Source organism: Cibotium barometz, chromosome 29 (assembly GCF_041138505.1).
Source record: "Cibotium barometz isolate CiBa-2024 chromosome 29, ASM4113850v1, whole genome shotgun sequence".
Lineage (NCBI taxonomy): Eukaryota > Viridiplantae > Streptophyta > Polypodiopsida > Cyatheales > Cibotiaceae > Cibotium > Cibotium barometz.
In genome coordinates, this window is record NC_141074.1 from 20,216,724 (window position 1) to 20,233,396 (window position 16,673).

Below are 16,673 nucleotides of genomic sequence, written 5' to 3' on the forward strand. Positions count from 1 at the left end.
ATTTACACACATATATATAATTTTAATTAATTAAATTTTAATGGTAGGGATGAGTGGTGAGGTGTGCTCACTCTCAAATAAATGCATCTTACATGTAATCTCTCTCTCTCTCTCTCTCTCTCTCTCTCTCTCTCACACACACACACACACACACATGCACATGCACATGCACACCCTCTTTCTCTCACATACACATGCACACACTCTCAAATGTCGAAACTCTCTCTCTCTCTCTCTCTCTCTCTCTCTCTCTCCCCTCCACACACACGCTATCTCTCTTCTCACACACTCTCCCACATATAAAAACTCTCTCTCTCTCTCTCTCTCACACACACACACACACACAAGATACATTCATGCACACACACAAACACACTTCTTTCTCATGCACACGTGCACTCTCTCTCTCTCTCTCTCTCTCTCTCTCTCTCACACACACACACACACACACACACACACACATATGTAAATATATATTATCTATAATATTATGTTTTATTATATTTAGAGACGTATACTTATCTATACATGTGCATTTATAAAATAAATAAACACATATACACATATATTTTTAATTAATATTAAATTTTAACACTTGGGGATGCATGATGGGGTGTGTTCACTCTTAAATAAGTGTATCTTATATACAATGTCTTTTGTCTTCTCTTTTGCATACATGTATATGTGATTGTGTGTGCACATACACACGTATGTGTGATTGTGTAATGTCTTGTGTTGTGCAAGTGTCTTGATTGTGTTAGTGTATTAGTGTGTGTGAGCATGTGTGTGAGTATGTATTTGTTGTTGTGTGTGTGTGTACATGGTGTGTATGTTTTTATATATGTGTATCCATAGCGAGTGTCTGCATATACGTGTGTGTGAGCATGTGAATATACTCGTGTGTACATCTATGTGTCTGCACGTGCACGTGCATATGTGTGTGTGTGTGTGTGCATGTCCATGTGTGTGCACATGTACTTGTGTATGTGAGTGTCTTTATGTGCTTGTGTGCATGTATACACATGTGTGTATGTGCAAGCTTAAGTATGTGTGCAAGTGTGCATATCTCTATATGTTGCATGTGTGTCCATGTGTGCGAGTGTGTGTATGTGTGTTTGTATGCGTGTGCATGTATCATGTGCTTGTGTCTGTGTGTTATGTGTGTGTGTGTGTGTGTGTGTGTATGCATGAACATACATGTGTGTACATCGATATACATATAAATCTACTTATATATACATGCTTACATATCTATAGATACACATACATACATAATATATATACGTGTGTGTGTATGTATATTCTCTCTCTTACACATGCACGTAATATATATGTTTGTGTGTGTATGTGCAAGCTTGAGTATGTGTGCAAGTGTGCATATCTCTATATGTTGCACGTGTGTCCATGCGTGCGAGTGTGTGTATGTGTGTTTGTATGCGTGTGTGCACGTATCATGTGCTGGTGTCTGTGTTGTGTGTGTGTGTGTGTGTGCATGAACATACATGTGTGTGCGTCGACATACATATAAATCTATTTATATATACATACTTACATACCTATAGATACACATACATACATAATATATATATAAGTGTGTGTATCTATAGGTATGTAAGCATGTATACAAAGATTTCATTGAAAGATGTGAGATGAGATCTTCTTAGATTCAAATTCAAAATTGCATTGGAAGATGTGAGATTTGGCTCCTCGTCACTCTTGGAGGAGGAGTGGTTATTTTGAATTAGCCCCACCTCCTTTTCCCATGTGGAGGGAGGTGGGGTTGTGGTTAATCTTGTATAGATGTGCAAAATATTTAAAAAAAAAGACCCAAGAGCGTGGTCACTTGCAAAAAGACACATTCTTGCTCTCACTTAGTGTATGCATTCAGAAACTCACTCTCTCTCCTCTCTATCTCTCTCTTTTCCATCATATCTCTCTCTTTTCCATCATGTCTCTTTGTGAGCGAGAGGAAGAAAGTGGGGTGGTCTGAAGCTTTGTGTTCCCAAAGTCATTACATTGTGGGAGTACGAGAGGTTTATTACAAAAGGATCCTATACTAGTCATCGATGCTTCCATAGGCTACTAAGAATTTGTAGATTAGCTATGGATGATCCAACTACTTATATCATGCATGGATTCTATGATGGTCATTGATGCTTCCATAGGCTATTTAACCTTTGTAGATCACCCATGGATGATCTAGGTGCATATTGTTAGAGTTTTAATGGTGCTCTCATATTTTTAGTTTAAACCTTAGTGTGGCCTAGTTTTAAATCTTCAGGCTGCTTGGCCATATGTAACCTTGTCATTATTTGTACCCTATTGATGTGTTCATTATGGTACCATAATGAGTCTCATTATGGGTTGCATTTTATACACATTTTTGTAAAAGGGTTATATGGGTCTACCTTGTGTGAAAACATCATTACCAAACCAAAGTTCCATGTATATCTATGGTCTATGGGGGTCCCCTTTATGTGAATAGGTATTTAGACACAATGGTCCTTTTAGCATTTTCTTTCTTGTCTAGGGATTATATATGCTCCAAAGTAAGTATCTTCTAGGGGCGCCCTTTACCATTTAGAGAGAGTATAACAATGGTCCTTTTATAATTTTAATCTTTCTTTCTTCTCTAGGGATTATATGCTTCAAAGGTACCTATCTTACGGGGGGTCCTTGTTACCATTTAGAGAGAGTATACCAATAGTACCTATCTTATGGGATCCCCTTTACCATTTAGAGAGAGTATACTAATGTAACCTTTATATCTTATCCAAGATTATATGAATCAAATGTACCCATTAGATTTCTTGTTCTTTTAAATTGAGCATTGTTTTTATTTTTAGTGAATAATATTTTTTTAAAACTCACCATGCACATGTGTGCACGTTAAGTGTCTCCTCCATTGTTGATAGTAGCACACCGGGGCAACCCATGTTGATGCCCACTATTGTGGGAATAATCTTAGTGTCTTCATATCACATAATACGCTTTGTTGTGCATAGGAAGCTCAAGGTAAGTCTCCATAGTCTTGCTTTTTTTAAAGGATTACCTTGTGTGCCTAATTTGATGATCTATTACCAGAGCGATGTATATACTTGATAGAGTGAAAAGGAAGATTGTTTCTTTTGTTAGCTACATATAATGATAAGATGATACTTACATTATGTAGGTCAAATTTTATATTCAAGAAGTTAACATGTATATAAAATGTCTAGTGGAAAATGTTTTGAATTTTGTATTTAAGAAATCCAATTCTTTGAAATGTTTTAGATATATCCAGTATGGATCTATGGATCTGTATCATTGTTGGTAGTTTCACTTTTGTCTCATAATATCCAATCTTTGTAATATCACCAATCTTTTGAAGAACATAAATTCATGCAAAAAGAGATAAAGTTTACACCATAATGTAGAACATGAAAAACCCATTGGGATACAACTGTCTGTAAACATGTTTTTCAAGTTAGATATAGAAACACCCATTGGGATACCACCGTGTCTATAAACATGTTGCTCGAGTTGGATATAAACATGGTCAATAATCCACTCATTCATTTGGATAATATTATTAAGAGTGTCAATGGTTTATTCCGGCACCAATTTCTCATTTGGTGACTTATATTGTTATAAAGTTGATCTTTTGACAAAATTATTTGAAAAAATTGTTACCCTAGATTTGTTCCTCGGCTAGTTACAATACAAGTGAAGGATGCAAATGAAGGATTTTCTGGAGCTTTGTCCACTCCATATTCTTTACAGATGTTATTGTTTCACGATAGCTCATTATATGCATATTCTTAGTGAGTTTTTTCTTATCTCTAGCTCATTGTATGGGTATTCTTTACATATGTTATTGTTTTGGGATAGCTCATTGTATGCATATTCTTTAAAGATGTCAATGGATTTTTTATTATTTGCATATTAGATATACTTAGTAAGAAATTCAATCCAGCGTTTGCGTATTAGATATACTTAGTAAGAAATTCAATCCAGCGTTTGTGTAGAATCTAAAGTGCTCTTTTCAAGTTGTATGGGGCCATAGAATATGTTTTAATCCCTTTACAACTCATTTCAGAGTTTGGAATTTTAAATGAACTTAGAATCGCATGTAGCAATGTGATGGTCATGTAGTAATGTGTTCATGGTCAATCTTAAAATGAGTAGAATCACAAGTATAAGATGCCATTCTAGTTACAAAAAACAATGTACTAGGTTATACAACATGCTTTTTAATTTTTGTTGAATTTCCATGAAAAGGAAAATTTATCCCAATTCAAAAAGGGTTTAAAGTTTATATCTAATAGATAACAAAAAGGAACATATTGTTTTTGGATTAACCTTTTCTAGTAGACCATTATCAAAATATATATGTATAAGATTTACTAAATGTCCAAGCTTTCTCGTATATTTCTAGAAGGCTTTCCCCTAAATACATTTGAAACAATCAAGGAGGAATGAAGACATCAGTGTACATATTAGTCACCTTGATGACTTCCTTTTGAGTTTGGGTGTCCTCTAGGTAGAATAGTAATTATGCTTCCTTTGTGTAAATGTTTTTGGAATTTAAGGATTACATATCTATACTATTAATAATAGAAAAGGGAAACACTATGAAAGAGTCTTTTTTAAATCTAGGTTGCTCTATCACATTCTTGAGTTTAGGTTTCTCTATCACATACTTGAGTTGGTTAATCTAAAAGTAAGTTTCTCATTATGCAAATGGAGTTATCGTTCCAATCTTTGAGATTACTCTTATTTGCGAACAGTAATAACTAGCAATGTCTATTTAAACAAGCAATAAAAGATTAGTCTCAAGGTCTCGTTTTCAAGAACTTAGACTCTAGATTATGTTTCATAAAATTTTATATTCTTTATATAACATAATATGCCATGTACTATGATAAATGGGGTATGCAAATTATAAGTGTATCCAAGAGCCTTGCAATTTTTAAGGTGCTACACACATGCACGTTGCATGTTCTAAAACCAAAAGTGCGAGTATTTTGTAGAACAAGAGAGCTAAAAGGGATTGGATATTATTAATGTGGCAGCACCATTGGAAACTGTTAGCACATCATTTGTTGATATGTATACATATTACATATTAAGCATACCATTCAATAATATATAATGCCAAAGGCCAAAATACTATATTCATTATAGACAAGCATTTAAAATGTTGTAAGAGTTACTAATCATGAGGATTAATTGGTTCCAAAAGTGTATAGCAAAGTGAGAGGTCTATGCTATGTTCATTGTCATTTTGGCTACTGCATATTCATCTATTAAAGGAATGTGTATAGAGACGACACCTATTGATCCACATGCTAATCATGCATGTTGTAGCTTGTGAATTAACAAAATATTATTTAGCTTCTATATGAGTGTATTAAGGCATCGTAGGTGATTGTTGTAGCCTACATTTGAGGTCAATCCCATGGTGGTCGGCCCAAGTTTTCTAAGTTCTTAAGTAGATGCATTAACTGCTATTGAAAATTAGGTGTTCTTGCTCATATGTGGTATATTAGACAAAGTAAAGGTATAAACGTAAGTGCTGCATATTCGGCCGTTGCCCACCATTAGCTATAGTGGAGCCATAAAATATCTCAAAGACTATTGTGGAAGAGAAATAGTTCTCTTATTAAGGGTTGCATTTTATATATGCTTTTGTTATATATGTTTTTGTCAAAGGGTTATGCGGGTTTCATATGTATTTTGTTAAAGGGTTGCATTTTTGTTAAATGGTTATGTGGGTTTGCCTTGTGTCAAAACATCATTACCAATCCAAAGGTCCATATAGTATCTAGGAGGTCACCCTTTATGTAAACAGGTCTTTACCATTTAGAGAGAATAAAAATGGTCCTTTTTGCATTTCAGTCTTTTTCTTTCTTATCTAGGAATTGTATGCTTCGAAGGTACCTATCTTAGATTTTCTATTTAGTCCTCGAGATCCTTGTTGCTTTATCTCTTGGTCTTGATCCATTGATTTTTGCTAAAGAATTACTTTATTGGCCTTGATGGTCCACTTAATCATTGCTAATTTAATAATCACTTTATTAGGGTTGTAACATTCTCACCCCCATAACCAAGATTCATCATCCTTGATAACTAAACTCATAAGAATGCTGCCTTACCCAAGATACAACTTCTCTAGTTTGCTCCATTAAAACCATAGAGCATCATCTCTCTAATTTACGCATTATGTGTCACATGATCAACTTGATTGACCAATTCCATATCTCTAGAGTCTAGCTTAAACCTTAACAACTTCTTGTTTCCTTTCAATACTTAAGATAAATGGCATATGCCTCCTATGTCTACACCCACCTCTGTGGCTTTTTCCCAACAATTGACTTGGATTTTCAAACGATTTATCATGACACACATGAGTCTACATATACTCTACTCACTCTGTAGAAGTGCATAATAGAAATTTTACCAAGTCCATCTTATTGCTCATTGCAACCTTAGGAACCATAACTATAACACTCGAAGGCTATACAATTTTGTCCACATAACTCTTCTTGTTCAAGAAAGAAATACATCTTTTATGTTGCTAACGTATGCGACTTGGTATCAACTTTTCCATGATTGTGTTATATCTAGCAACTCTTGTACTCATCCCACACTACACGAGTGAAGTATACTTTAACCATTTATGCCTACTTGGCAATCTTATCACACAAACAATCGTACATCTAACCAAAGTACCCTATCTCACTGTTAATGCCCAAGTTAAATATGTCTAATAAGTTACTCCTTACTTCTTCACAATAAAGCTACCCCTTCCTTCTCCATAATAAGAGTGAAGTGTGAGTTTGATGCCTATCTAAGAAACTTTCTAGTGCAAGTATTCATCTAGATATAACCATATTGCTACTTGCAACTTATGTTTATGTTAACATATTGTTAGGTAACCTAACTCTACAATAAAGGAATTAAGATATATATCGTTAGCATACCATATAATATATATCTTGGCCTAACAATATTATCACTACCAGTATAAGATTATGGCCTCTCTAGATCTTCCTTTTTGTACACTTGCTCTAAGGTTTAAAACCTAAACTCTTCTTAGCCTTATAAATGTATCTTAGCTATGCTTAATTTGCTAAAATCCTCTCAACTCATACATGCACACTTTTTGGGTTAGCTTAGCCTTTTTGATTCAACACATGGACTTTTCAAACAAAACTAAAAAACCTAGCTCACTTAAGCTATGGTGGCAACATATCCTAAGCATTTTCTTTCATGTGGTCTAAGGAGATAGATCAAAGTAGATTTGATCTTTCACCTTTTTAATGTTGAGATGTCAAGCTCAACATGATCTGACACTCACGAGGCGCCTGCACGACCATTCGACATTTACATCACTAGAGGGTTTAGTAGCTAGCACCGACATATCTTCGCCAAAGATTCTATAGCTAGACTACACCGACTAGTCTACACCTACCCACTTCACTTAGCATTATGGACCACTTATATATACTCTATTATGTGTGTTAGTCACTTTTTCTTTGTAGATCTCTTTTGTTGTGTGAAGAAGAAGAAGAATTTTTAGCCTCTCACCTTATGTGCTCTTCTAGGGTTTGTGTGAGTGTGTGTGTGCTTTGCAAGAGCTCAAGCTCTCTTCTCCCCTCCATCTTTTCACGGTATCAGAGCCTGATTCAAGCTAAGGGATGAGCAACAAACAAGAGAAGCACAGGAAGTGGTACGAGGGTAAGAGCTTCATCTACTCTTCCCCCTTTGTGTTGGCTACTACAGCCTTGTCGTCGGGAGCTCTTCGGGAGGCACTAACAAATGAACTTTGATTGAGGAGCTTTCTTCACGGGAGCAGAGCTACAAGTCAAATATATTGTTTGCTAGATGTATTTGGGCCGAAAACGCGTTTCAGGCAGGTCTGGACCTTCGTTTTTCAATTCATAGGCATTCACGGGCACTGCGGGTAGGTTTTGATTCTCTGCAAAACTTTATTTTTGAAACTGCAAGAAGAGCAATTGATTGTGCAAACACTGTGTGTACTGCAAAGAGGTCTTAAAGTTGCCATTGGGTGTATGTATGCAAATTGAGGTCACTGGTCGTGACGAATACAACAATTTGTGCAGGTCAAACAAGAGTGCTATTTTTGGTAACTTTGTATTGTAGACAAGATGTCAAATGATGGAATAAACAAGATTGTTGCAGAGAAGCTTGACAACAACTTTCATTCTTTGAGATTTATATTGACAAATTTCGTGATGGGAAAAGGTTACTGGGACTACATTAAAGGTGAACATGAGGAGGCACCAGAGATATCGGAGATTAATCCAATTGTTGCAGATATAAAAGAATTTAAGGATTGGAATTAAGGAAGTCATGAATTGGCTTTCTATTAGTATACAAGATACCATGATTGGGCATATACAGGATGCCAAGTCATCTAAGGAGGCATGGGACACCTTAGTGAAGGTGAAGGTGTATGAAACTAACACTAAGGCACGAAAGATTCAATTGAAGAATGAGCTTCATACTGTGGAAAGAAAAATATGTTTGTAAATAATTATGCCTTGAAGATTAAGGGCATTGTGGAATCCCTTACATCTATTGTTGTTTCTGTTTTGATGATGATGATAAGGTGGAAGTGTGTCTACGTGGTCTCGGGCCACAATAAAAGGTGTTTAAAATGTCTATTTAGACTTGTGAGAACATTCCCAACTTTACAGATTTAGTGTCAATGCTGATTATTGAAGAGAAGAAGTTGGGTGAAGATCAACAGTCTTCACAAAATAAAAATAGTTTAGAGAGTAGGCCTTTTACACAAGTGCAGGTAAAGGACGAGATAGAGATTGTGGATGTGGCCAAGGTGGTGGCCAAACACGTAATCAAAATTATGGTCAGCAGCAACAGTCCCAAGATTCGCACAACAACAACACATAGTGGAAGAGGTCAAAAATTATGGTCAGCAGCAACAGTCCCAGGATTCGCACAACAACAACACACAGTGGAAGAGGTCAGTTTAGAGACAGGGGGAGTCAACGAGGTCGTGGTAATTAGCAAAGGCAGCATAATGATACACGAGGCTGTTTTTACTGTGGTAAGCTTGGACATGTGTAGGCAGATTGCTATAAGAACCAGAGTGATGCGAAGTGGAAAAGTGCAGCAAAACAACTATGCGCCCTTTAGCAAAAATAATGAGGATAATGAGAGATTGTTTGTTATACAACAAGTAGTTAATGCTGTGTCTGGAAACGATGTAGCAGCATGTAAGGATGATGTATGGTATGTTGATTCAGGTGCTTTGAACCACATGACAAGTCATGGTGAGTGGTTTAAGGAAATGAAAAGTCTTAAAAGACCAGGTTTTGTTGAAATGGGAGATGACACTGCTCATCCAATTGCCCATGTTGGAGATGTGCCATTGTCGATGCAGGATGGTAAGGTGAAGTACTTTGCAGATGTACTTCATGTTTCAAATATTACAAATAATATGGTTTCAGTTGGCCAGATGATTGAGCAATGTTTCCAGGTCCGGTTTAACCCTGATGGGTGTTATAGAAGACTTTAAAGATAAGTGCAGGTCGGAGAAGTTTACTAGCAAGAAACCTAATTTGTCTCACTTAAAAGTTTTTGGATGTATTGCAAATGTGCATGTGCCAGATGAGTTGCGTAATAAGCTAGATCCAAAGGTAGAAAAATGTGTTTTTATTGGGTATTCCCTTGAGCAAAAAGGGATATAGATGCTATAATCCTGCTACACATGAATTGAAGGTAGCAGGGATGTTGTATTTGATGAGATGAGTAGCTGGTATGCTACTAAAAAAGATGAGATGAGTAGCTGGTATGCTACTAAAAAAGATGCTGTTGGGGCTGATGTAAGTGGAAACGTGGTTACACAAAATGCAAGTCAGTAATCACAGTCATTGAATGGACCAGGAGATTCCTCGTACAGTGGATCTGTTGATAGACCATGGAGTGGCAGGTTGCATCATAATACTAGTCCTAGAAATGTAGTTAGTACATTACATAAAGGCAAAGAGAAAGTGGTTGAGCCCCTTGGTATGCTTGATATTTTTGTAGAGCATTCCCTTGTTTTGATGGAGAGTCTAGTCGCTCCAAGAAGAACCTTAATGAGGAGCTTGGGATTTCAGTAAGGAGGACACCTGGTGTGAAGAAGGCTATGGAAGCCATGAATGCAAAGTTATGAAGATTTGGAAGAGTCAAAACCCTATGGGGAGAGGTTGACTTATGATGGTTATGTGGCACATCATTATGCTTATATGGCAAAAGTTGTGCAAGTTGTAGAACCCACATGTTTTGATGAGGCTATTAGAAATGTGTGTTGGGAGAAAGCTATGGATGAGGAGATGGATGAATTTGTTGGAATTAGGGTAGAGTTGCAACAATACACACACACAAGATAGAGAAGCTTGAGAGCACACAAACTCACCAGATTAGAATGAACAAATGTGTGCCAGATATAAAAGATAAGTACACACCCTAAAATGAGTAGATAAGAGGGTGTACATACGCACGGGGGAAAAAACCTCCTAGTGAGGGAAAAAGTGCCCCAGCGATCCTAAGTGTGTTCACACACATCACTACCATATAATGCTACAAATTGGAATTAGGGTTAGGGTTGCAACAATGCACACACACAAGATAGAGAAGGTTGAGAGCACATAAACTCATTAGATTAGAATAAACAAATGTGTGCCAACAGATACAAAAGATAAGTACATACCCCAAATGAGTAGATATAAGAGGGTGTACATACACACGGGGAAAAAACCTCCTACTGAGGGAAAAAGTACCTCGACGGTCCTAAGTGTGTTCACACACATTACTACCACATAATGCTACAAATCCCTCCTCGGAGTGATGATGTGAACATGTATAGGGTATGGCCAATCAATCTTGAAAGGGCAGTAAGCCCAAAGCTTTATGAAAAGCTTCGAACTTTTCATGAGGAAGAGCCTTTGTGAATAAATATACCATGTTGTCATGTGTAGGCAAATAGACTAATCTGATCTCTGCTGTAGAGAGTCTTTTCCTGACATAGTGGTAATGCACCTCAATGTGCTTAGTGCAAGCATGAAACACTCGGTTCCTCGTAGCTGCTAATACACTTTGGCTGTCAATGAAAATCGTAGTGCTAGCCAACACCCAAATCAGCCACCATAAGACGTCTGAGCCACACACACTCAACTGTAGCTGTAAAAGCTGCCCTATACTCAGCTTCACTATTGGAAATGGCTACTGTAGGCTGCTTCTTGTTGAGCCATGATATACATAAATCACCAAGGCAAAGGCAAAAGCAAAACCCACTAGTGGACACTCATGTATCATAACATCCAGCCCAATCTAAATCACTAAAAGCATGCAGCTGTGACTTACCCCCTTTTGGAAAAAAGAATCCAAAATACTGAGTGCCCTATAAATAGTAAGAAACCCGCTTAACAGCTTGCCAATGCTTTGTACCTGGGCTATGCATAAATTTGCTCAATTATGAGACCGCATACTATATATATGGCCTCATGTTGCATACATAAAGAATGGATCCAACAGCCTGCTGATACAAACTAGCATTAAAAGAGTCTCCTACATATTGAGGACTAAGTCGAGTACTTGTCTCCATAGGTGTAGCCACATGTTTACAGTCTTCAAGATTAAACCTCTTCAATAGCTTTTGTATATATTTAGACTGTAGCATAATAATGCCATCATTGCGCTGCATAAAATGAATCCCTAAATAGTAATGCAACGGCCCCAAATCTGACATCTCAAATGATGACTACAAATCAACCTTAAAGGCTAAAATCTAATCTATATTGGGTCCCGTGATGAGTAGCATGTCATCAATGTATATAACGATGACTAAAAATGTGTCCTTACTCCTCTTCACATAGAGGGTACTCTCTCTTGGATTGTTGCAAAAATCATTTGCAACCAAGTATGTATGAATCTTCTCATACCATGTTCTAGGAGCCTTCTTAAGGCCATAAAGAGCCTTTTTCAACCTACATACTTTAGACTTCTCCTTTCACAACAAAACCAGGATACACCTCCTCATGTAAATCACCATTCAAGAATGCAGTCTTAATGTCCAATTGATGTACATTCCACCCATGATGTGCTACCAAAGCAATGAGACACCCAATGGTAGTCATACGAGGTGTGTGTGCAAAGGTCTCATCATAATCAATGCCCTTTTGCTGGGCATAGCCCTTTGCAACAACAAGTCTGGCTTTGTAGCAATCAATGCTACCATCTGCTTTGCATTTTAACTTGTAAACACTGCCTTATCATCATCAATTTTACTATGTTGTTGCTCAGGCACAAGAGCATAAGCAAGACAACCAAAAACACGCAAATGAGCCACATAAGGCTTCCTACCATCCCAAGCTTCATAAGGAGTTTTAGACTGCAAGGCCTTGGTAGGGAATTTGTTCAACACATAGTTTGTGCACATAGTTGTCTCTAACCAAAAACCACGAGGTAAATCTTGGGCTTTCACCATACATCGTGCCATCTCCATGAGAGACATGTTCTTCCTCTCAGCCACACCATTTTGTTGAGGTGTGTATGGCACTGTACATTGATGCCTTATGCCTTTTCCAGCCATATATGCATGAAATTCCTTGGACATATACTCCCCCCCTCGATCTAAACGAAGGGTGCCAACTTTACATTCACATGCATTTTCAGCCATGGATATGAAGTGCCTAAAGCACATAAAAACCTATGACTTCTACTTTAATGGATACACCCAACTATATCTGGAGTAATCATCAATAAAAGTGACAATAAAAGTGACGAAGTAGATATATCCCCCAATAGATGGTGCTCTCATAGGACCACATACATCACTATGTATAAGCTGTAATTTCTTAACAGCTCTCTCACGGATCCATCCTTTGGAAATGATGCCCTATGCATTTTACCAAGAATACACCCCTCACATACATGTCTAGTAGGGGTCTCAAGAGTTGGCAACTCAGACACCATATCATGCCTTTGAAGGCATGATAAACTGCCATAATTCACATGGCCAAATCGTGCATGCCATAATTCAGCACCACTCATAGCACAAGTCGTAGAGATTGAGCAAGCATCTTGCTGCAACTTCTCAAATACATCCATCTTGTATAGGCCATGAAACAAGGTACCTGAGGTAATGATATAATAACCATCATTTCTATCCTGAACCGTACATCTGTCATCCCACAAATTTCATAGTCAAGCCTGACAAGGCTAAGGCTAAAACTGATAGCAAGTTCTTCTGAAAGAGTAAATGTGCCCCCATTTGCAGCAGTAGTAGTGAGCACAACTCTATCAACTCCTTTGACAGGATATGAGGAACCATTTGCACATGTGACGGTTCCTGCACTTGGAACAGATTCTAGAGATGAGAACATATTTTTTTTGTGAAGTAATGTGCTCATTAGCACCACTGTCAAAGTACCAAGCATCCGATTTTGCCATACATACATCATGAACAGAAGGTAACTACAATGTATTTTCCATGCCCAATCATCTTGAGCAAAACTTGCAGATTCTTTCTTCTCTGCACTTGGCTGATGCATTTGCACTTGGTGCAGATGCATCAGCCACCACAACCATGCCCGATTCTTTCTTTTTTTCTCCTTCTCTAGCCTTTTCTTGCACTCATTTATGTAGTGCCATGGTTTCCTGCAATAGTGGCACTTGCCCTTCTTTTTAAGCTTATCGCCTTCTTTCTCTGCATGCTTACCTGAGGATTCTGATTTTGGCTTATAGCCACCATGCAAAGAAGGTTTACCTTTGCCTTTCTGATCAACAAAAGTTTGGTCACCAACTCGCATAACAGATCTGTTTTACCTAGACTACTCTTCTTGCAAAAGAGTACTGAAACCAGCTCATCAAATGTAAGGGCATTTGGATTTCCCTTCATCACGAGTCTAAGGGTAGAGACAAAACTCTGATAAGAATCCGACAATGCATTAAGAACTATGGGCACCAATGTACTATCAGGATATATCTCATCCATACTAGCAAGATGCTCCTTAAAATCTTTGATCTTGGTCAAAAAGCTGTCTATTGAGTTTCCCTCATTCATGTGCGCAGACTCCAACTATTTGCATAAATATGCAACACATGCTTTATTGCGCACCTTGTATAATGCAGCAAATGCATCCCATGCCTGTTTTGAAGTCTTACATGACCGAATATAAGGAATAATGCTTTGCTTCACAGAAAGTGCAAGCAATGCATGTGCATATGCATTTCTTCCATCCTATCTCGTTTGAACAGCAGTGGGAGGTACTGGTGGTGCATGTGGAGGAGCCACATATGTATTAGATTCTACTTCAGATATATCTACAGCACCTGGTTGTACTGATAGTTGTGAAACAGGACGAGTTTCACTACCACTGACCACATTCCAAAGGCCTTTTAGCAAAACCAGTACATGCCTCATCATATAGGACCACAATGGGTAGTCAGTCCCATTAAGTTTGTCCTCAGAAAACATATTGAATACATCACTACTGCCAGCCATGACTTTCTACCAAATGCAAAATCTCTCAGCACATTACAAGTACTCAGTATTTACTGAATGCAACACTGGATGGCTGCCAATGGATTGAATCACTTGCAAAGTGTATGAAAAATAACACAGAGTAGCGAATAGAGTGTTACTGGTGAAAGTATGATGGTCAATGTTGTTGAAGACACTGTAGATGATGCTGCACACCAAATCTTTGCTGCTACATAACCCAAACACCCAAAATCGAGCAGAACCAATCCGAAATGACGTCTCTCCAGAAGGTCTGCCGAAACCTTGCGGTGCCTAAAACGCACCCAAATCGTATTGCTGCGGACCTACAATACACTAAGTATATACCTTCTTCTCCTAAGAGGGTATCTCAATTGGAGACAGAAAAACAGGGTCGTGAAGAGGGAGTTTGGCTACAAGATCAAGTGTCAAGGAAGCTAGCTTTGATACCAATTGTTGGAATTAGGGTTAGGGTTACAACAATGCATACACACACACACGATAGAGAAGCTTGAGAGCACACAAACTCATTAGATTAGAATGAACAAATGTGTGCCAGATACAAAAGATAAGTACACACCCCAAAATGAGTAGATAAGAGGGTGTACATATGCACGGGGGAAAAAACCTCCTAGTGAGGGAAAAAGTGCCCGAGTTGTCGTAAGTGTGTTCACACACAACACTACCATATAATGCTACAGAATTGTATGGAAATGAGACTTGGAATTTGGTGCCATTGTTTGAAGGCAAGAAAGCTATTAGTTGTAAGTGGGTGTATAAGGTGAAACATAATAGTGATGGTAGCATAAGAAGTTACAAGGCTATGTGCAGACACATGGGATTGATTATGAGGAGACATTTGCCTCGGTTGTAAAGATGGCAACTGTGAGAGTTGTGATTGTGGTGGCTGCAGCTAAAGGTTGGTATTTACATCAGATAGATGTAAAAAATGCGTTCTTGCATGGTGACTTGCAAAAAGAAGTGTCTATGGATTAACCACCTGGTTTTGAGGATACAGGTCACCCAGAGTATGTACGTAAGCTTTGTAAGGCTTTGTATGGGCTGAAGTAAGCTCCACGAGCATGGCATGACAAGATTGCTGAGTATCTTGTCACTATTGGTTTTCATATAGTAGATGCAGATTACTCTTTATATGTGCGCAAGAGTGATAAGGGTATTGTGATTATCACCATATATGTAAATGATCTTACTGTTGGGGGTGACAACTTGGATAAGATTGAGCATGTGAAAAGTCTTCTGACAAGGAAGTTTGAGATGAAGGATTTGGGAGAGCTACTTTTTGGGAATTGAGGTCATTTGCACACGTGAGGGTATTTGGCTGTCACAGAGACAGTATGTATTGGACATGTTGTCCAAGTATGGGATGGCTGATTTTAAGTCAATCTCAGTGCCATTAGACCAAAATGGCAAGCTTAGTGCGGATGCAAGTTATGTGTTGGAGGATCCCACTACGTATAGGAAGATTGTGGGGAGTTTGATCTATGTCACAATCAGCAGGCCAGATTTGAGTTATATTGTTGGCTTCCTTAGAGAGCCAGTTTATGCAGGTTCCGTGCAAACCACATCTTGACAGTGTGTGACGCACACTTCGGTATTTGAGGGCCACTGTTGATTATGCATTGTTTTATGTAGAAGGTGTACCATTAGAGCTATATGGGTACACATATGCAGATTGGGAAGGTAGCATCTCAGACATGAGATCTACCAGTGGATTTCATTGGGGAGTGCTGCTATGACATGGAGTTGCAAGAAGCAACCCACAATTGCCTTGTCGAGTATACATAGGAGTTGCAGTGGCAGCGTGTGAGGTAGCTTAGTTACGCAAGTTACTTGTGCTGATTTGGGGTCACATGTGGAGAGAAAGGTTGTCATATATTGTGACAATCTTAGTAGTATACAGTTGCCCAGGAACCTAGTTTTCCATGCGCGGATGAAACACACTAAGGTACATTACCACTTCATCAGGGAGAGAGTCTTGGCAGGCGACATTGACTTGGCCTACGTGAGCACACAGGGTTAGGTCGCTGACATCTTCATGAAGGCCTTGGGAGCTGAGAAGCTCCATAGATTTCGAGATATGCTTGGAGTTCATGAGCTGGAGTTAAGCTTGAGGGGGAGTGTTGAAATGTCAAGCTCA